The sequence below is a fragment of the Bufo gargarizans genome, unplaced genomic scaffold, assembly GCF_014858855.1.
Source record: "Bufo gargarizans isolate SCDJY-AF-19 unplaced genomic scaffold, ASM1485885v1 fragScaff_scaffold_295_pilon, whole genome shotgun sequence".
Classification (NCBI taxonomy): Eukaryota; Metazoa; Chordata; class Amphibia; order Anura; family Bufonidae; genus Bufo; species Bufo gargarizans.
This window is the reverse complement of record NW_025334085.1, coordinates 116590-139862: the sequence shown is the minus strand read 5'-3', so window position 1 is coordinate 139862 and position 23273 is coordinate 116590.

Below are 23273 nucleotides of genomic sequence, written 5' to 3'. Positions count from 1 at the left end.
GCAGACAAGCATTAATGGCTTCCACCCCCCCCCCCAAGTTATCGCAATGGAAACACACCTTAGGATTCCTGAAGGATGCGCCCCACACCGCCACCGCCACCACTATCGGGAAAAGTTCTAGCAGAGCCATATTCTTCACCCAGCCTTCTGCCTTCCATTTTCAGGCCACACCCCCGCGCACCAATGCCCTTGAAAATAAGCCCCGAAATCAATGCCCCCGCCGCATCCATAAACAATCCAAAATCTGCTGCAACCACCACGTCTGCCATCCACAACGACCTACCATTATAACGATCCAAAAAGGACGCCCAAACCCGCAAATCCCCTCGCAGCTCCCTATCGAGCCGAACAAAGTGATGCGGAGCCTGTGCTCCTGCCGTCGCCTGCGCCAACCGCCGACAAAAAATATGTTTTCCCAAAAGTGATTGCAAGTCCCTCAGCTGTATCTTCCACATGCCACTAGCAGCAGATACCACCCTCCGCAAATCCTCTAACTTATCAACCGGCAACCTTCACTTCATTGCAATTGTATCGATGACAATACCCAGGAAACTTAAAGCCGTGGTTGGCCCTTCCGTCTTATCCCCAGCCAGCGGTACCCCAAACTGTCTCGCCATCCCCACCTGGAAAGAATGCAGCATAACTGAGTATCCATTCAAGCCCGGCGGCCCAATAAATAGAAAATAATCCAAATAATAGATGATGGCCCGCCACCATTACTAATCCCGCGCCTCCCATTGCAAAAACGTGCTGAACAAAATACAAGCACGAAATGGAGCAACCCATGGGCAGACGTTGATCCACAAACCCCCCTCCCCCATCCCAACAGCAGCCCAACAGATGCTGACAGTCAGGATGCACCAGCAACAACCGGAAGGTCGAATCAATATCAACCTTTGCCATTAATGCCCCCTAACCGTATTCGAGAACCCAACAAACCTACTCGTCAAACGATGTATAAACTATTGAACACAACTCAGCTGCAATCCCATCATTAACCGAGTCCCCTTTTGGAAACGATAGATGATGTATCAGCCGAAATTTTCCTTGATCCTTTTTAGGAACCACCCCCAAAGGGGTAACCCTTAAATCCGGCATTGGAGGACCCAAAACAAGCCCGCCATGCGCCCCAACTCAACTTCTTTCCGCAACTTATCTAAGATTATTCCTGGGAAATCCAAAGCCAAACGCAAATTCTTGCCCACCCCCACCGAACCTCTCTTTTCAACAAATGGGATGCGAAAACCCTCAAAGAAGCCCGCCCTCAAAAATTCTGCTGCAACCTGGTTTCTATACTTATTAAGGAAGGGCTCTATCCCGATTAACTGAATGGGCATCAGTCCCTTTTCCAGGCACGTCACCCCCGTCCTTCCCTTTTCTGCTCCAAAAACACTGAGTGGTTCCCAGGGCTGCCATCAGAAATTTTGGGGCCCCTTACACAGCTCAAGGCCTGGGCCCCCCCTCCTACCCCGCCCCTTTAGAATCCGTCCTGACTCCACCTCCCCTCCACCCCAAAGGACCTACCCCCAATTTCATAATTTTTTTTACAGCTACAAAGACAGTAAAAAGTGATAATCAGTGATTTCAGTAAGGAATTCATTTTTGACCAAATAATATGAAGCCGCTACCACGACAAGGTAGACTCTTTTAAGCAGGACCCTCCACTAACACTAACTACACTACCTGTGCTAATCTGCCCTAGCAATCTTCCCCTGGCACATTTAAAAAAAAAAAAACTAAAAAAGCACAAGGTTTACTGTTACAGTGTTATGGGGGAATCTGTGGATGACACTGTTATGGGGGATCTGTGGATGACACACTGTTATGGGGGATCTGTGGATGACACACTGTTATGGGGGATCTGTGGATGACACAATGTTATGGGGGATCTGTGGATGACACACTGTTATGGGGGATCTGTGGATGACACACTGTTATGGGGGATCTGTGGATGACACTGTTATGGGGGGATCTGTGGATGACACACTGTTAAGGGGGAATCTGTGGATGACACACTGTTATGGGGGATCTGTGGATGACACTGTTATGAGGGATCTGTGGATGACACACTGTTATGGGGGAATCTGTGGATGACACTGTTATGGGGGAATCTGTGGGTGACACAGTTATGGAGGATCTGTGGATGACACACTGTTATGGGGGATCTGTGGATGACACACTGTTATGGGGGGATCTGTGGGTGACACACTGTTATGGGGGAATCTGTGGATGACGCACTGTTATGGGGAATCTGTGGATGACACTGTTATGGGGGAATCTGTGGATGACACAGTTATGGGGGATCTGTGGATGACACAATGTTATGGGGGATCTGTGGATGACACACTGTTATGGGGGATATGTGGATGACACACTGTTATGGGGGAATCTGTGGATGACGCACTGTTATGGGGGATCTGTGGATGACACTGTTATGGGGGAATCTGTGGATGACACAGTTATGGGGGATCTGTGGATGACACAATGTTATGGGGGATCTGTGGATGACACACTGTTATGGGGGATCTGTGGATGACACACTGTTATGGGGGAATCTGTGGATAAAACACTGTTATGGGGGATCTGTGGATGACACACTGTTATGGGGGATCTGTGGATGACACACTGTTATGGGGTATCTGTGGATGACACTGTTATGGGGATCTGTGGATGACACACTGTTATGGGGGATCTGTGGATGACACACTGTTATGGGGGAATCTGTGGGTGACACATTGTTATGGGGGATCTGTGGATGACACACTGTTATGGGGGATCTGTGGATGACACACTGTTATGGGGGGTCTGTGGGTGATGCACTGTTATGAGGGATCTGTGGATGACACACTGTTATGGGGGGATCTGTGGATGACACACTGTTATGGGGGAATCTGTGGGTGACACACTGTTATGGGGGATCTGTGGGTGACGCACTGTTATGGGGGGTCTGTGGGTGATGCACTGTTATGAGGGATCTGTGGATGACACACTGTTATGGGGGAATCTGTGGATGACACATTGTTATGGGGGATCTGTGGGTGACGCACTGTTATGGGGGGTCTGTGGGTGACGCACTGTTATGAGGGATCTGTGGATGACACTCAACCACTCTCAAACCCAACTAGTCAAACTTGTTAAATGGATCCCAAACACAATATGCACAATAACACCCCCCACCCCCTCCAACACTTAATTAACCCCTTCATGGCCTAAACATTTTTTTCAAAGCTGAACACAAAGCTAAATAGGGCTGTGTGGGCTGGCAAGGGAGGGGTTAATAACAATGATGGAGGATCATGGCCCTGTGGGATAATCCAGAAAACAGCTTTGCATTTTACCCCTGAGCAAAGACCACACAACAAGTTGGACATGCAGTACTTTTAGTCCGGCGGCCTTTCGCCATGCACTGCCGTGCTGCGCCGGAGCTCAACCCCCGTCCCCATTATAGTCAATGGGGACGGAGCGGTGGTCCGGCGAAATAACGGCAGGACGGATCTGACAGGGTGAACAGCCTGTCGGATCCATCCTGCCGCAAGTGTGAAAGTAGCCTTACAATCTCATGGCTTCTGAGCAACAGATCGAGTGGTCTTCACAGTCATCTGTCCCTTCTCTTATCTCTCTGCTCCTGTCCCTTAACCCTATCACTGCCACAAAAGCATCAGCCTCAGTGTAAACTGCTCTAGTGACTCGCGGCTCTTTTAACTCAAAGAATCGAATGAGTCTCTAAGTCTGATCTTTAGATTCTTTTAAAGGGTTTCTACCACATCGTTTTGACAAATTTAGCTGTCAGACAGTAGCGATCCGCTAGTGTCTGCTCTACCAAACAATCCTAATATAATAGCTTTTTGGTCAGCCGTTTCCATAAAAAACGAACTTTTATTGATATGCTAATGAGCCTCTAGGTGCTATGGGCGTCTTTTCAGCCCCTAGAGGCTCGGTCTACCTTCACAAAATGCCGCCCAGCGCGTCCCTCCAGCCCGCCCATCTCCTCTGGAATGCGATTCTACCTCTGAGTCAGCGGACGAATTCTCGCGCCTGCGCCGTGCGCGTCTGTCTTCGGCGCAGTAAATGTCTGACCGCTGCCTGCACAGACATCTCGGTCATCGGTGCAGGCGCAGTGAATGTCTGACCGCTCCCTGCACAGACATCTCCACTGCGCCTGCGCCGATGACCGAGATGTCTGTGCAGGCAGAGGTCAGACATTCACTGCGCGGAAGACAGATGCACCGAAGACAGAGGTAGGATCACATTCCAGAGGAGATGGGCGGGCTGGAGGGACGCGCTGGGCGGCATTTTGTGAAGGTAGACCGAGCCTCTAGGTGCTGAAAAGACGCCCCCATAGCACCTAGAGGCTCATTAGCATATCAATAAATGTTAGTTTGTTATGGAAACGGCTGCACAAAAAGCTATTATAATAGCATTGTTTGGTAGAGCAGACACTAGCGGATCGCTACTGTCTGATAGCTAATTACGTCAAAACGATGTGGTAGAAACCCCTTAACCTGTGACTCATTCGATTCTTTCTTAGACTCCCTGCACTTGTGTCAGTGACTCAGACTCAGAGCTGCTAGTGCTTGCCTTGCCTCAGCTCTGATTGGTTGGTGGGCGGGGAGGGGAGGGGCTGGCAGAAGCAGCTTCCACTCTAGGATCAGATTACACTCCTCCCAAGCCCCTCCCCTCCCTGCTGCCAGCGGCTCTGCTATTGTGTGTGTGACTCACTGACTCAGCTCTGATTGGTTGGTGGGCGGGGAGGGGAGGGGCTGGCAGAAGCAGCTTCCACTCTAGGATCAGATTACACTCCTCCCGAGCCCCTCCCCTCCCTGCTGCCAGCGGCTCTGCTATTGTGTGCTGTGACTCACTGACTCAGCTCTCATTGGTTGGTGGGCGGGGAGGGGAGGGGCTGGCAGAAGCAGCTTCCACTCTAGATCAGATTACACTCCTCCCGAGTCCCTCCCTGCTGCCAGCGGTTCTGCTATTGTGTGCTGTGACTCACTGACAGACTGAGCGGCTTCACACGGATCGGTTCAGTGAACTGAATCAATTCAAATGAATGATTTGTTCATGAACTGGACATCACTAGCAAGGAATGATCAATTTCCCCCCTCTAGCGATCCAATAAAGTTCAACTCAAGTCACTGACCAATGAGAGGGGGTAAAAAAAAAAAAAAAAAAAAAAGTTTTTTTTTTTACATTGGAACTGGCTGGGCCCCCCCCCCCCAGGGTCTGGGCCCCTTACTGGGGTATCGGTTGTACCCCCCTGATGGCGGCCCTGGTGGTTCCACAAGATGATTCAACTTGCAATTGTCCCCATACTTGCATGTGCCCTCATTGAAGAGGAAGCACAAACCCTTCTGAACCGCCGCCGAGCGCTCCGACTGTCCGGAACCCCCCCCCCCCGGGTAAAGGACTGCCCTGCCTTAACCAGAGCCATCACCCGCAACCACAGCGCTACATCCCACCTGATACTAGGGCGCACAGCCTTGAGATGACGAAACTGCTCCTCACAACGCAACCAAGCAAGCCCCCTGTAAACCCGATACGCTTCCCCAATATCGTCTAAATAACAAAAAAGCGCAGAACAATTCTCTGGCGCCTTTTCCCCTATAACACTGGCCAGGATCACAAAGATCTGCAACCAATTTGAGAACGTACGTGGAAACAGACGATAACGCCGCTTATCCTCATCCTCCTTTTTCTCATGCTCCTTCTGTTCCCTATCCAGCTGAAAACACTTCAATGGGAGTAGGAAAAAAATGTCCATGTACTCCCCTTTCCAAATCTTATTCTACACCTCTTGCTTTAAATGCACCTCTAAGGGGCCTTCAAACGCAAAGCAAACATACACCTCGCCCTTTGCCGCGTCATTCAAACGCAGCACATCCCCCTCCTTATTTCCAACTTTTCCCCCCGTCCCTATCACCTCCTGACTCCACTGACGCCCCTTAACCACCTCCGGACCGCCTAACGCAGATTCGCGTTCCGGAGGCGGCAGCCCTGCGAAGAGTCACGCATATATGCGTCATCTCGCGCGAGCCGAGATTTCCTGTGAACGCGCGCACACAGGTGCGCGCGTTCACAGGATCGGAAGGTAAGCGAGTGGATCTCCAGCCTGCCAGCGGCGATCGTTCGCTGGCAGGCTGGAGATACGATTTTTTTAACCCCTAACAGGTATATTAGACCCTGTTTTGATAACAGCGTCTAATATACCTGCTACCTGGTCCTCTGGTCCCTTTTGTTTGGATCGACCACCAGAGGACACAGACAGCTCAGTAAAGTACCACAAAACACCACTACACTACACTACACCCCCCCCTGTCACTTATTAACCCCTTATGAACCCCTGATCACCCATGATCACCCCATATAAACTCCCTGATCACCCCCCTGTCATTGATCACCCCCCTGTCATTGATCACCCCCCTGTAAGGCTCCATTCAGACGTCCGTATGATTTTTACGGATCCATGGATACATGGATCGGATCCGCAAAACACATACGGACGTCTGAATGGAGCCTTACAGGGGGGTGATCAATGACAGGGGGGTGATCACCTCATATCCACTCCCTGATCATATCCACTCCCTGATCACCCCCTGTCATTGATCACCCCCCTGTCATTGATCACCCCCCTGTAAGGCTCCATTCAGACGTCCGTATGATTTTTACGGATCCACGGATACATGGATCGGATCCGCAAAACACATACGGACGTCTGAATGGAGCCTTACAGGGGGGTGATCACCCATATAGACTCCCTGATCACCCCCTGTCATTGATCACCCCCCTGCCATTGATCACCCCCCTGTAAGGCTCTATTCAGACATTTTTTTGGCCCAAGTTAGCGGAATTTTTTTTTTTCTTACAAAGTCTCATATTCCACTAACTTGTGTCAAAAAATAAAATCTCACATGAACTCACCATACCCCTCACGGAATCCAAATGCGTACATTTTTTTTGACATTTATATTCCAGACTTCTTCTCACGCTTTAGGGCCCCTAAAATGCCAGGGCAGTATAAATACCCCACATGTGACCCCATTTCGGAAAGAAGACACCCCAAGGTATTCGCTGAGGGGCATATTGAGTCCATGAAAGATTGAAATTTTTGTCCCAAGTTAGCGGAATGGGAGACTTCGTGAGAAAATACAAAAAAAAATCAATTTCCGCTAACTTGTGCCAATTTTTTTTTTTTATTCTATGAACTCGCCATGCCCCTCATTAAATACCTTGGGGTGTCTTCTTTCCAAAATGGGGTCACATGTGGGGTATTTATACTGCCCTGGCTTTTTAGGGGCCCGAAAGCGTGAGAAGAAGTCTGGGATCCAAATGTCTAAAAATGCCCTCCTAAAAGGAATTTGGGCCGCTTAGCGCATCTAGGCTGCAAAAAAGTGTCACACATGTGGTATTGCCGTACTCAGGAGAAGTAGGGGAATGTGTTTTGGGGTGTCATTTTACATATACCCATGCTGGGTGAGATAAATATCTTGGTCAAATGCCAACTTTGTATAAAAAAAATTTTGAAAAGTTGTCTTTTGCCAAGATATTTATCTCACCCAGCATGGGTATATGTAAAATGACACCCCAAAACACATTCCCCAACTTCTCCTGAGTACGGCGATACCACATGTGTGACACTTTTTTGCCGCCTAGGTGGGCAAAGGGGCACACATTCCAAAGAGCACCTTTCGGATTTCACAGGCCATTTTTTACACATTTTGATTTCAAACTACTTACCACACATTAGGGCCCCTAGAATGCCAGGGCAGTGTAACTACCCCACAAGTGACCCCATTTTGGAAAGAAGACACCCCAAGGTATTCCGTGAGGGGCATGGCGAGCTCCTAGAATTTTTTATTTTTTGTCACAAGTTAGCGGAAAATGATGATTTTCTTTTTTCTTTTTTTTTCTTACAAAGTCTCATATTCCACTAACTTGTGACAAAAAATAAAAAATTCCAGGAACTCACCGTGCCCCTCACGGAATACCTTGGGGTGTCTTCTTTCCAAAATGGGGTCACTTGTGGGGTAGTTATACTGCCCTGGCAATTTAGGGGCCCTAATGTGTGCAAAGTAGTTTGAAATCAAAATCTGTAAAAAATGGCCGGTGAAATCCTAAAGGTGCACTTTGGAATGTGGGCCCCTTTGCCCACCTAGGCTGCAAAAAAGTGTCACACATGTGGTATCGCCGTACTCAGGAGAAGTTGGGCAATGTGTTTTGGGGTGTCATTTTACATATACCCATGCTGGGTGAGATAAATATCTTGGTCAAATGCCAACTTTGTATAAAAAAATTGGAAAAGTTGTCTTTTGCCAAGATATTTCTCTCACCCAGCATGGGTATATGTAAAATGACACCCCAAAACACATTCCCCAACTTCTCCTGAGTACGGCGATACCACATGTGTGACACTTTTTTGCAGCCAAGGTGGGCAAAGGGGCACATATTCCAAAGAGCACCTTTCGGATTTCACCGGTCATTTTTTACAGATTTTGATTTCAAACTACTTCTTACCCATCTGGGCCCCTAAAATGCCAGGGCAGTATAACTACCCAACAAGTGACCCCATTTTGGAAAGAAGACACCCCAAGGTATTTCGTGATGGGCATAGTGAGTTAATGGAAGTTTTTATTTTTTGTCACAAGTTAGTGGAATATGAGACTTTGTAAGAAAAAAAATAAAAAATAAAAAATCTTCATTTTCCGCTAACTTGTGACAAAAAATAAAAAGTTCTATGAACTCAATATGCCCATCAGTGAATACCTTAGAGTGTCTACTTTCCGAAATGGGGTCATTTGTGGGGTTTTTCTACTGTCTGGGCATTGTAGAACCTCAGGAAACATGACAGGTGCTCAGAAAGTCAGACCTGCTTCAAAAAGTGGAAATTCACATTTTTGTACCATAGTTTGTAAACGCTATAACTTTTACCCAAACCATTTTTTTTTACCCAAACATTTTTTTTTCATCAAAGACATGTAGAACAATAAATTTAGCAAAAAATGTATATATGGATGTCGTTTTTTTTTTGCAAAGTTTTACAACTGAAAGTGAAAAATTTCATTTTTTTGCAAAAAAATCTTAAAATTTTGATTAATAACAAAAAAATGTAAAAATGTCAGCAGCAATGAAATACCACCAAATGAAAGCTCTATTAGTGAGAAGAAAAGGAGGTAAAATTTATTTGGGTGGTAAGTTGCATGACCGAGCAATAAACGGTGAAAGTAGTGTAGTGCAGAAGTGTAAAAAGTGGCCTGGTCATTAAGGGTGTTTTAGCTAGCGGGGTTGAAGTGGTTAAATCCCGCCACCACAACTACCGCTGCTCGCAGACGTCGTCCCCTGACGAGCTCCCCACCCCATGCCACCAATGTCAACCCTGCCATCAACCCAGGTGCCACTAAACCTAGCACCAATTCCCATAACCCAGCCCAAAGCTCCCCTAACCCCCCACCGGCCGCCGCTCCTGGGGTCCCCCAAACCCCAAGGTCCACATCAGATTTGCTACCGCCAAGGAGTTACCCCCTTGCGACTCACCTGGCTGCGCAGATGTTGTGACTCCACTAGCCAGAACGCGAGCTTAAGGGTATTGCGTTGCCCTTCTGTCCTGGGATCCTCAGGAGCTCATCTGCAGAGTTTTCTTCTCCTGCTAAAGCCTGGGCGCGCAGTTCCACCACTGTACCACTAGGTGTTGCCAAAGCTGCAGAAGACAGTGAGCTAGCACTATGCTGCCCGGTCTGTGAAGCAGATGCCGGGCCTCCATCTTGGCCACGCTGTTCCTGCTGCTCTCCCCTGCCATCTCTCCCTCGTTGGGCTTTGAAACCCCTGCTCAGAGGTCCTTTTTGCTGCAGCTCTCTCACTATCTCAGCTTTGAGGGCGTGTCCTTTATGGTGCAAGTCTCTTCCTTTAACTATCAGAGCTCCTGACAGTAGAAATGGCTGGTGGCAAGTGAAGGAAGGAACTGAGCACGTGTGACGATGCTCATCCAGCTTAGTAGGTGGATAAAGAACGTATTAGCAGTCTGTACCTGATGAAGGGGGGTTTTCTGCCCCTAAACGCGCTGTACCTCCTGCCAATTTATTAAATCAAGTTTGTATCATCATCAAAGATTGGTATTTGCTCCGTTGGAGTTACTTCTTACTATTTGGATTTATTCGCCTTCTTGGGGACTCCAGGCATCCCTACGTGGAAGTGCGCACATCCCTGGCTGCATGACCATCTACCTTGGGGGCCTATTACGACCCCTTCCAAGCCTTCAGTAGTGTTGTGCCTATCGATTGCACAATTAAGGTGAGCCTCCAATCTGGAGTATTTTATGTTCATTTATTTAACTGGACTCTACTACCCTATGGTGCGCCTTTTGTGTTTTTCACAGAGAAACACCGCCTGTTACGGTGCATAAAGAACAGACAGACAGACGGACAGACAGCAACTCATTTATATATATATAAGAGAAATAGGAAAAGGGTATTTTCATGTTTAAAAGCTGTGTTAATTATATATTTAAAAAAACAACTTTTTTTAATCCCTGTATGAAATTTGAACCTGCAATCATTAGAAAGCCTTTATTGTACTGTACAGTGATTTTACCGCCATCATTTTACTTCCAGCAGGGTGTAAAAGGAGCAGTAAGATGGCAGTTTCTTGCGTGACCATCACTGGCCCCATTTGTCAGCTTGGGAAAAGGGAGACGTCCCCATGTTTTACCACTGAGATGTCATTGTCACTGTCATTGCCATGGCAGTTTAGTGTCCATAAACATATATGACATATAAAATGTATTTCTATAGCGCCACCATAGTCCGCAGCGCTTTACAAGTTCATAGGGTTCATATACAAAACAAAACTAACTGGCTAATATGCAACTGAAACACTAGGAGTCAGGGCCCTGCTCGCAAGAGCTTACAATCTATGAGGAATTGGGGGTGACAAATAAAAAAGTTGTTTGTGATAAGTAGGATTTGAGCCATTATTGAACTGACAGGAGCGGTGCCGGCCGATCTGCTTCGGGTTTGGGACTACTAGAGGATCGAGTTCAGGCCAGAGGAGTTGGTGGGGGGAGGTTTAGTTGGGGAATAGTCAGTTTAGGTAGAATGATAAGCCTGCCTGAAAAGATGTGTTTTTAAGGCACATTTGAAGGTGGAGAAGTTGTGGATTGACCTAGTATTCCGGGGCAGAGTATTCCAGAGCGTAGGTGAAGCTCGAGAAAAGTCTTGAAGACGGGAGTGAGAGGTACGAATTATGGAGGTTATTAATCTTAGGTCGCTAACAGAAAGGATAGCACAAGTAGGGTGGTAGATAAAGATGAGGGAGGATATGTATGGAGGTGCAGCACTGTGGAGAGCACAAGTAGGGTGGTAGATGGAGATGAGGGAGGAGATGTATGGAGGTGCAGCACTGTGGAGAGCACGAGTAGGGTGGTAGATGGAGATGACGGAGGAGATGTATGGAGGTGCAGCACTGTGGAGAGCACGAGTAGGGTGGTAGATGGAGATGACGGAGGAGATGTATGGAGGTGCAGCACTGTGGAGAGCACAAGTAGGGTGGTAGATGGAGATGACGGAGGAGATGTATGGAGGTGCAGCACTGTGGAGAGCACGAGTAGGGTGGTAGATGGAGATGACGGAGGAGATGTATGGAGGTGCAGCACTGTGGAGAGCACGAGTAGGGTGGTAGATGGAGATGAGGGAGGAGATGTATGGAGGTGCAGCACTGTGGAGAGCACGAGTAGGGTGGTAGATGGAGATGAGGGAGGATATGTATGGAGGTGCAGCACTGTGGAGAGCACGAGTAGGGTGGTAGATGGAGATGAGGGAGGAGATGTATGGAGGTGCAGCACTGTGGAGAGCACGAGTAGGGTGGTAGATGGAGATGAGGGAGGAGATGTATGGAGGTGCAGCACTGTGGAGAGCACGAGTAGGGTGGTAGATGGAGATGAGGGAGGAGATGTATGGAGGTGCAGCACTGTGGAGAGCACGAGTAGGGTGGTAGATGGAGATGAGGGAGGAGATGTATGGAGGTGCAGCACTGTGGAGAGCACGAGTAGGGTGGTAGATGAAGATGAGGGAGGATATGTATGGAGGTGCAGCACTGTGGAGAGCACGAGTAGGGTGGTAGATGGAGATGACGGGAGGAGATGTATGGAGGTGCAGCACTGTGGAGAGCACGAGTAGGGTGGTAGATGGAGATGAGGGAGGAGATGTATGGAGGTGCAGCACTGTGGAGAGCACGAGTAGGGTGGTAGATGGAGATGAGGGAGGAGATGTATGGAGGTGCAGCACTGTGGAGAGCACGAGTAGGGTGGTAGATGGAGATGAGGGAGGAGATGTATGGAGGTGCAGCACTGTGGAGAGCACGAGTAGGGTGGTAGATGGAGATGAGGGAGGAGATGTATGGAGGTGCAGCACTGTGGAGAGCACGAGTAGGGTGGTAGATGGAGATGAGGGAGGAGATGTATGGAGGTGCAGCACTGTGGAGAGCACGAGTAGGGTGGTAGATTTAGATGAGGGAGGAGATGTATGGAGGTGCAGCACTGTGGAGAGCACGAGTAGGGTGGTAGATTGAGATGAGATGTATGGAGGTGCAGCACTGTGGAGAGCACGAGTAGGGTGGTAGATGGAGATGAGGGAGGAGATGTATGGAGGTGCAGCACTGTGGAGAGCACGAGTAGGGTGGTAGATGGAGATGAGGGAGGAGATGTATGGAGGTGCAGCACTGTGGAGAGCACGAGTAGGGTGGTAGATGGATATGAGGGAGGAGATGTATGGAGGTGCAGCACTGTGGAGAGCACGAGTAGGGTGGTAGATGGAGATGAGGGAGGAGATGTATGGAGGTGCAGCACTGTGGAGAGCACGAGTAGGGTGGTAGATGGAGATGAGGGAGGAGATGTATGGAGGTGCAGCACTGTGGAGAGCACGAGTAGGGTGGTAGATGGATATGAGGGAGGAGATGTATGGAGGTGCAGCACTGTGGAGAGCACGAGTAGGGTGGTAGATGGAGATAAGGGAGGAGATATATGGAGGAAGAGGAGAAGAAGAAGAGCCAGCAAATGATACACTAAAGGAGCGGCCAGAGAGATAGGAAGAGAACCAAGAGAGAGCAGTGTCCTTAAGGCCAATTGAGTGGAGCATGGTGAGGAGGAGTTTATGGTCTACGTTATCGAACGCTGCAGAGAAATCCAGCACAATCAGTAGAGAATAGTCACCATTTCTGTTTGCTGTCAGGAGACCGTTAGACACTCTAGTAAGGGCAGTTTCTGTAGAGTGAAGAGGGCAGAAGGCAGATTGTAAGGGGTCAAGAAGAGAGTTTGCAGAGAGATAGCTTATTAAGCGAGAGTAGACAAGACGTTCAAGGAGTTTAGAGGGGAGGTTAGAAACAGGTCCGTAGTTAGCAGCACAGGTCGGGTCAAGAGATGGTTTCTTTAGTAGTGGGGTTATAATAGAGGGTTTGAAAGAGGAGGGAAAGATACCAGAAGAGAGAGAGAGAGGTTAAAATTTGTAGTTAGGTGAGTGATGACAGACGGGGAGAGGGACTGGAGGAGGTGTGATGGAATAGGATCACTGCTACAGGTCATGGGTCGAGAAGAAGAGAGAAGCCTGGAAACTTCTTCCTCTGTTATAGGGTCAAAGAAAGAAGAGAGAGCATGTGGAGGAATTGGAGGGAGGAGGATTGAAATTATTTGGGGACTGGGAGATTATTTCCTGCCGGATACTGCCAATCTTGTCTCTGAAGTAAGTGGCCATGCCATCAGCACAGAGGTCAGTGACAGGTTCAGGAACTTTAGAGCTTAGAAGGGAGTGAAAAGTGTCAAAGAGTCATTTTGGGTTATTTGAGAGTGAGGAGATGAGAGAGGTGAAGTACTTTTGTTTGGCAATGTTGAGAGCCGGATCTGTATACAGGAGAGGTCTGATCTGGGGTCTGCATACAGAGGAAGTCTGATCTGGGGTCTGCATACAGAGGAAGTCTGATCTGGGGTCTGTATACAGGGGAGGTCCGGTCTGGGTTCTGTATACAGGGGAGGTCCAGTCTGGGGTCTGCATACAGGGAGGTCTGGTCTGGGTTCTGTATACAGGGGAGGTCTGATCTGGGGTCTGTATACAGGAGAGGTCTGGTCTGGGGTCTGCATACAGGGGAGGTCTGGTCTGGGGTCTGCATACAGGGAGGTCTGGTCTGGGTTCTGTATACAGGGGAGGTCTGATCTGGGGTCTGTATACAGGGAAGGTCCAGTCTGGGTTCTGTCTACAGGGGAGGTCTGGTCTGGGGTCTGTCTACAGGGGAGGTCTGGTCTGAGATCTGTATACAGGAGAGGTCTGGTCTGGGGTCTGCATACAGGGAGGTCCAGCAGGAAACTGACATGTGTCAAACACTTTGATGGGCAGAATACTACCACAGTACAAGTTGCGCTATTCTCCTTGTGAAATCTGACAGAACTGGTGATGGAAGCTCCAAAGGCTTCCCTTGAGGGACCTCAGATGGAAATTCATGGCCTGAAAAGGTTGAGAAGTGCTGATCTGGGCAATCTTCTGTCAGCTGAATATAGCAACTCGCAACAATGTATCAGTTCACATAAAATGTATCAGAGATTATCTGCATCAGTTCAGGTAAATGTATCTCTTTGTAGTCTGTGCTTTTCAGCTCCTATAAGATTGCCTAGACTGGATGCAACTGTAACAGAAACTCAGCTGCAAGAATTATTAGGTTTGTACAAGTTTTTAGCCTCTGAATATAAAGATAAATGTTCCCGATCAGAGACAGCAAGCAGAGATGCTGAAACAGCAAGGAAAATTGCAAAAGCTTAATAAATATAGGAAATGTCGCGCTAGATTGAGATATGGATCCAATAGATTTGCAAAAGCTGACAGAAAATCTTCTCTAGCCACTTACCGGAACCCAGCCATCCGCACATGAGATACATGAGATACAAAAACGTGACGGTGACAACCATGGTTCAATATCTGCACTTGTTTCCAGGACGTGTCCCTCATATATAGGCAGAGCTCGCTATAGACTGGAGGAGGTGCCAAGAGTCAGGTGTGAACGAGGGCAAGCACGGGCGATGCTGGCTGTGTGGGAGTATAGAGTGTACATTATACACGGCTGCTCTCATATAGACGATGCTTCCCAGCTGTTGTAAAACTACAACTCCCATCATGAACGGACAGTCCCTGCTGGAAAGACACAGATTGGAGAGCAATGTAGATTTGCACAGGAAAACCAAAAACATGTGTCTGGAAAAGTTGGGTGACCCATAGCAGACAACACCCAGCTTTTCAAGCAGATCCTAGTCACACGACTTGTCAGAAGAGAATAGAACCATTTGCAGCAACATTGAGACTGTCCCTTTAAGAGGACTACTCTCCTAAATCGGCTGCTGCTTTCTAACCAGAGGTTGACCCTTGGGCCCCCTCTGCCACATGAGGACAGGGGCTGTGTATTAGAAATGACACAAGGTAGTTGGCAGGGTCTTCTTTATAGATTTTGCACTGGACCCCTAAATGTACAGGTTATGCCTCTGTTTATTCCTTAAACCCCTGTCTTGCCCCCCAGCAGAGCGCTGGTCTACAGGCGCAGACACGCCGTGATGCACATGTAATATGTGTGTGTGGAACATGTGTACGGAATGTGTGTATGGATGATGTATATGTCCAAAAGAGTTGGGGCGCTGTATGGAATGTAAATAAAACAGAATGGAATGATTTGTAAATCTTATAGATCCATGTTTTATTCACAATAGATCATAGAACACGTATGTTCTAGGATCAGGTGAATGAAAATTTTACATTCTTTTTGGAAACCACACACACCATGGTCTGCAGACTCAAGAGGAGAGGGACCATCCAGCTAATCAGCAAACAATAGCCTGGCTCTCTGATGGTACGGGGCTGTATTAGAGCACATGGAGTGGACATCTTGCATATCTGGAAAGGCTCTATCAATGCTAACCAGTATATAGAGGTTCTAGGAGAACATCTGCTCCATCCAAACAACGTCTCCTACAGGGTAGACTTGGCATATTTCAGCAAGACCATGCTAAACCACATACTGCATCCATCACAACAGCATCACTGCACAGAAGAAGAGTCCAGTGCTGAACTGGCCGCCCCAGTCCAGACCTTTCACCAATGGGAAACTTTTGGTGCACCATGAAATGAAAAATCCAGAAGACCCAGGACTTTGTTACATATTATACTGTATCATATTGTCCTATGTTATATTGCATAGTGTAATATATTGTGTTTTATTATTTTTATTGTTTTTATACTATTAATGTCTCTGAATTATAGTAACTTGACCCTTCTGTGTTCCTGCAGTGGTCAATGCTCGGTGTGTTGTAATGGGATTAGGATGAGTTAACAAAGGCTGTTTCTGGTCTTTACATCATATTGATGCCCATCGAGGCCTCCAGGAGTTACTGTATTGTCTTCTGTAGCACTGGTTCAGTTGATGTGACAACCACTAACACAACAGAAGAAGTCACGAAGGCTTAGTCCTCATATACCCGATCTCCTGGAGCCTCGATAGGTGGGAGCGTTGCATTACTCAGAGGTTTCTCAGTTTGGCCGCGACTAAAGCTCCATTAACTTGACTGTTTTTGATTAGTTAGGATCTACTTGAAGGAGCACGGGAATCTATTTCAGTACATGTTTTTTGTTGGAGTTTTTAATTTAACCAGTGATAAGTTCATTATATTTCGATAAATCCTTCAAGGATGATGAAGGACTTTTAACAAAACCACCTGTGTGTCCTTGTGCAGATCACGGAGCTGAGATCATAGACACATGAGTGGTTTCTGCCATCTGAAATGTGTAAGCATCTTCTGTGGACGCCTTCCATGTCTTTATTGTGACTGGAAGACTTATGGAAGTGTGGGAGATTGTCTCTACTTTTGTTAACATCTTGAGGAGCCTTCCCAAAAGACAATAGGCCAACCCCATGTCATCAAAGTAGTCATCAAGGACTCAACCACTCACCTGTGCTTCTTCTGATGTTTAGGTCTTCACAAACTTCTGTGCTGTCCTTGGTCCTGAATCCATTTTATTCAACAAGGCTTAAAGGGGTTAGATTAAGTTATCCTCTAGCCACAGGATAAGGGACAGCTATTACATCAGTGAGGGTCCTACAGTTTGGACCCCCACTGATCACGAGAACCAGATGACCTGTACCTCCTGGAAGTCCCATAGGAATGAATGGACTGGCTGCTCAGTTCATTTTAGGGGGCTGTAGAGGGTACGGGTCCTCAGTTCTCATGATCAGTGGGGATCCCAACAGTAGGGCACCCATCAATCTAATAGTTATCCCCTATCCTGTGGAGAGGAGGTAACTCAATCTATCCGGGAAACCCCATTAAGGATAGGGCTAGTAGTTTTCAAGTTCCATTATAAAGATGAAAGATAGATGGATACATAATAGATAGATATGAGATAGATAGATAGATAATAGATGATAGATAGATAGATAGATAGATAGATAATAGATAGATAGATAGATAATAGATAGATAGATAATAGATAGATAGATAGATAGATAGATAATAGATGATAGATAGATAATAGATAGATAGATAATAGATAGATAGATAGATAGATAGATAATAGATGATAGATAGATAGATAGATAGATAGATAGATAGATAGATAATAGATAGATAGATAGATAGATAGATAGATAGATAGATAATAGATAGATAGATAGATAATAGATAGATAGATAATAGATAGATAGATAGATAGATAGATAGATAATAGATGATAGATAGATAGATAGATAGATAGATAGATAGATAGATAATAGATAGATAGATAGATAATAGATAGATAGATAATAGATAGATAGATAGATAGATAGATAATAGATAGATAGATAGATAGATAATAGATAGATAGATAGATAGATAATAGATAGATAGATAAATAGATATTAGATAGATAGATAGATAGATAGATAGATAGATAGATAGATAATAGATAGATAATAGATCGATAATAGATAGATAATAGATAGATAGATAAATAGATAGATATGGGATGGATATATAGATAGATAGATAGAGAGATAGATAGATAGATAGATAGATAGATAGATAGATAGATAAGGGATGGATATATAGATTCAGTACTGTATCTCAGAACATGTTCTTCAGTTTTCACGTCACCTTCAGTGAGAGGAATCCGGCCTGGCTCTGATTTCATGTCTTTGCAGTAATTACATTACAGTAATCTCTACTTTCAGCTTTTCTGACTCAAGTCTTTTGTTAAGGAATTTACCTTATTAACAAGTGTGAAACTGGATACTCGAGGGCATTGTGCACTGATCACTCCTGACCGCAGCGTGCAGCAACCACTGTGCAAGAGATTGTAGAGGATTAACAATAATGCAATGGGAAATTATAAAGATAGCGTCCAGAAGAAACTGCTGAGCTGAACATACATAACATAGTCCACCTGATATAGGTACCCTGTACTGATCCTGGGTTACATCCTGTATTATACTCCAGAGCTGCACTCACTATTCTGCTGGTGAAGTCACTGTGTACATACATTACATTACTTATCCTGTACTGATCCTGAGTTGAGTCCTGTATTATACCCCAGAGCTACACTCACTATTCTGCTGCTGCAGTCACTGTGTACATACATTACTTATCCTGTACTGATCCTGAGTTACATCCTGTATTATACCCCAGAGCTGCACTCACTATTCTGCTGGTGCAGTCACTGTGTACATACATTACTTATCCTGTACTGATCCTGGGTTACATCCTGTATTATACTCCAGAGCTGCACTCACTATTCTGCTGGTGAAGTCACTGTGTACATACATTACATTACTTATCCTGTACTGATCCTGAGTTGAGTCCTGTATTATACCCCAGAGCTGCAATCACTATTCTGCTGCTGCAGTCACTGTGTACATACATTACTTATCCTGTACTGATCCTGGGTTACATCCTGTATTATACCCCAGAGCTGCACTCACTATTCTGCTGGTGCAGTTACTGTGTACATACATTACTTATCCTGTACTGATCCTGGGTTACATCCTGCATTATACCCCAGAGCTGCACTCACTATTCTGCTGGTGCATTCACTGGGTACATACATTACTTATCCTGTACTGATCCTGAGTTACATCCTGTATTATACTCCAGAGCTGCACTCACTATTCTGCTGGTGCAGTCACTGTGTACATACATTACTTATCCTGTACTGATTCTGAGTTACATCCTGTATTATACTCCAGAGCTGCACTTACTATTCTGCTGGTGCAGTCACTGTGTACATACATTACTTATCCTGTACTGATCCTGAGTTACATTGTGTATTATACCCCAGAGCTGTACTCACCATTCTGCTGGTGCAGTCACTGTGTACATACATTACTTATCCTGTACTGATCCTGAGTCACATCCTGTATTATACTCCAGAGCTGCACTCATTATTCTGCTGGTGCAGTCACTGGGTACATACATTACTGATCCTGTACTGATCCTGAGTTACATCCTGTATTATACTCCATAGCTGCACACACTATTCTGCTGGTGCAGTCACTGTGTACATACATTACTTATTCTGTACTGATCCTGAGTTACATCCTGTATTATTCTCCAGAGCTGCACTCACTATTCTGTTAATGCAGTCACTGTGTACATACATTACTCATCTGTACTGATCCTGAGTTACATCCTGTCTCATACTCCAGAGCTGCACTCACTATTTTGCTGGTGCAGTCACTGTGTACATACATTACTTATCCTGTACTGATCCTAAGTTACATTGTGTATTATACCCCAGAGCTGCACTCACTGTTCTGCTGGTGCAGTCATTGTGCATATACATTACTTATCCTATACAGATCCTGAGTCACATCCTGTATTATACTCCAGAGCTGCACTCGTTATGCTGCTGGTGCAGTCACTGTGTACATACATTACTTATCCTGTACTGATCCTGAGTTACATCCTGTATTATACTCCAGAGCTGCACTCACTATTCTGCTGGTGCAGTCACTGTGTACATTTATCACTTATCCTGTACTGATCCTGGGTTGCATCCTGTATTATTCTCCAGAGCTGCACTCACTATTCTGCTGGTGCAGTCACTGTGTACATACATTACTTATCCTATACTGATCCTGAGTTACATCCTGTATTATACTCCAGAGCTGCACTCACTATTCTGCTGGTGCAGTCACTGTGTACATACATTACTTACCCTGTACAGATCCTGAGTTACATCCTGTATTATACTCCAGAGCTGCACTCACTATTCTGCTGGTGCAGTCACTGTGTACATAAATTACTTATCCTGTACTGATCCTGAGTCACATCCTGTATTATACTCCAGAGCTGCACTCACTATTCTGCTGGTGGGGTCACTGTGTACATACATTACTTATCCTGTACTGATCCTGAGTTACATCCTGTATTATACTCCAGAGCTGCACTCACTATTCTGCTGGTGCAGTCACTGTGTACATACATTACTTATCCTGTACTGATCCTGAGTTACATCCTGTATTATACTCCAGAGCTGCACTCACTATTCTGCTGGTGCAGTCACTGTGTACATACATTACTTATCCTGTACTGATCCTGAGTCACATCCTGTATTATACTCCAGAGCTGCACTCACTATTCTGCTGGTGCAGTCACTGTGTACATACATTACTTATCCTGTACTGATCCTGAGTTACATCCTGTATTATATTCTAGAGCTGCACTCACTATTCTGCTGGTGCAGTCACTGTGTACATACATTACTTACCCTGTACAGATCCTGAGTTACATCCTGTATTATACTCCAGAGCTGCACTCACTATTCTGCTGGTGCAGTCACTGTGTACATACATTACTTATCCTGTACTGATCCTGAGTCACATCCTGTATTATACTCCAGAGCTGCACTCACTATTCTGCTGGTGCAGTCACTGTGTACATACATTACTTATCCTGTACTGATCCTGAGTTACATCCTGTATTATACTCCAGAGCTGCACTCACTATTCTGCTGGTGCAGTCACTGTGTACATACATTACTTACCCTGTACAGATCCTGAGTTACATCCTGTATTATACTCCAGAGCTGCACTCACTATTCTGCTGCTGCAGTCACTGTGTACATACATTACTTATCCTGTACAGATCCTGAGTTACATCCTGTATTATACTCCAGAGCTGCACTCACTATTCTGCTGGTGCAGTCACTGTGTACATACATTACTTATCCTGTACTGATCCTGAGTCACATCCTGTATTATACTCCAGAGCTGCACTCACTATTCTGCTGGTGCGGTCACTGTGTGCATACATTACTTATCCTGTACTGATCCTGAGTTACATCCTGTATTATACTCCAGAGCTGCACTCACTATTCTGCTGGTACAGTCACTGTGTACATACATTACTTATCCTGTACTGATCCTGAGTTACATCCTGTATTATACTCCAGAGCTGCACTCACTATTCTGCTGGTGCAGTCACTGTGTACATACATTACTTATCCTGTACTGATCCTGAGTTACATCCTGTATTATACTCCAGAGCTGCACTCACTATTCTGCTGGTACAGTCACTGTGTACATACATTACTTATCCTGTACTGATCCTGAGTTACATCCTGTATTATACTCCAGAGCTGCACTCACTATTCTGCTGGTGCAGTCACTGTGTACATACATTACTTATCCTGTACTGATCCTGAGTTACATCCTGTATTATACTCCAGAGCTGCACTCACTATTTTTGGTTGGAAACAGCTATCCTCAGCTTCTCTGGAGGGTGGATGTGGTCGGTCTTGTTACTGGTCTATTACAGGATGAGAACAGTTGTGGATGTGGTGGACATTAGATGTTGAGGTGTTCCTGCTCCATCTAGTGACCTTGAGGTGCCTCTCACTTGGACAGACCATGGTTTTGTCGGTCTGTTCTGTCCGTTTCTCGTTGTCGGAGCACTTACCTCTGGGTTTGTCTTTCTTCTCTTGTCTTTCATGTTGAGGAAGCGCTGACTGTCAGTTTTTCCAGTGCAGGTGATTCACGGTATGTTGGGTGGAACTCCAGGATCAATGCTCTCGTCCTTATACTATGAAGCAGGAGACTGATACATTGTAACAAAGCATCACATCTGGGAGTTATTAGGGCTTTACAGGATTTCAGTTCACAAGAACATTTCCACTCACTGACAGCAAGCAGAAATAATGAAAATGATGAGGAACACAAAGCACATTGATGATGATGGATGAAACGTGCTTGTTTAAAGGGGCTGGCCTGTCTCAGACATTGATGGCACATCTCTAACATATGACATCCGTGTGAGGTAGGAGGGGGTCCCACCCCTGGGAGTGTACTGCGCATGCGCTGTCTGCTCTATGGGAGTTCTGAATACGCCGGCTCAGCTATTCCCAGCAGTCTCATAGCAGTAAATAGACGCTGGCCACCTTGTGTGTTGTGTCACCGACATGGGAGTTCCAAAAACAGCCGAGCTCGGTCATTATTTGTCAGAAATGTCATATCGATGAGTGGAGAACCTGCCGCACAGCGCGCTCTCATTTACTTCATAGTCCATGTTCTCTAGATAGGAGAAGGTCCCAGAGACTGGACCTGTCTGACATTGATGGCGTGTCCTAGCAATATTCCATTAACGTCTCAGATGGGGTATTCCCATCTTGGACACTTGGGGCATAGCTCTAGGATACGCGCCCAATGTGTGATAGGTACAGGTGCCACTTCTGGGACCTGCACCTATCCTTAGAATGAAGCCCACAAAGTAACGGAGGGATCACTGCGCATGCACATCCGCCCTCCATTATTTCTGTGGGATTCCCGAAAATAGCCAAGCGCTGGGTCAGCTTATTTCTGTAATCCCCATAAAAGTGAATGGAGCGGTGGCCGCGGGTGCACAGTGAGCCCTTCGTTACTTTGCGGACTCCGATCTAAGGATAGGTGCAGGCCTCAGATGTGGGACCTGCACCTATCAGACATAGGGGGCATATGCTAGCGATATGACCCCAATGTCCATGATGGGAATACCCCTTTAGGTATTGGTAACAGTGACAAGTGATGGATCTTCAGTACTGGGATACTGAGCAGCAGTGATGTCCCATCCATAGCTCAAGGGCGCTCCCGGGCAGTACATTTATATAGTGAAGCAGGAAGACCACTAAGCTGAGGAGGCACAATGCACTGTAAGGGGCAAGGTGTGCGCATTACTACTGTGAGGGGCACAGTGTGGGCATTACTACTGTCTGCGGCACGCTGTGGGCATTACTACTGTGAGGGGGCAGGGTGTG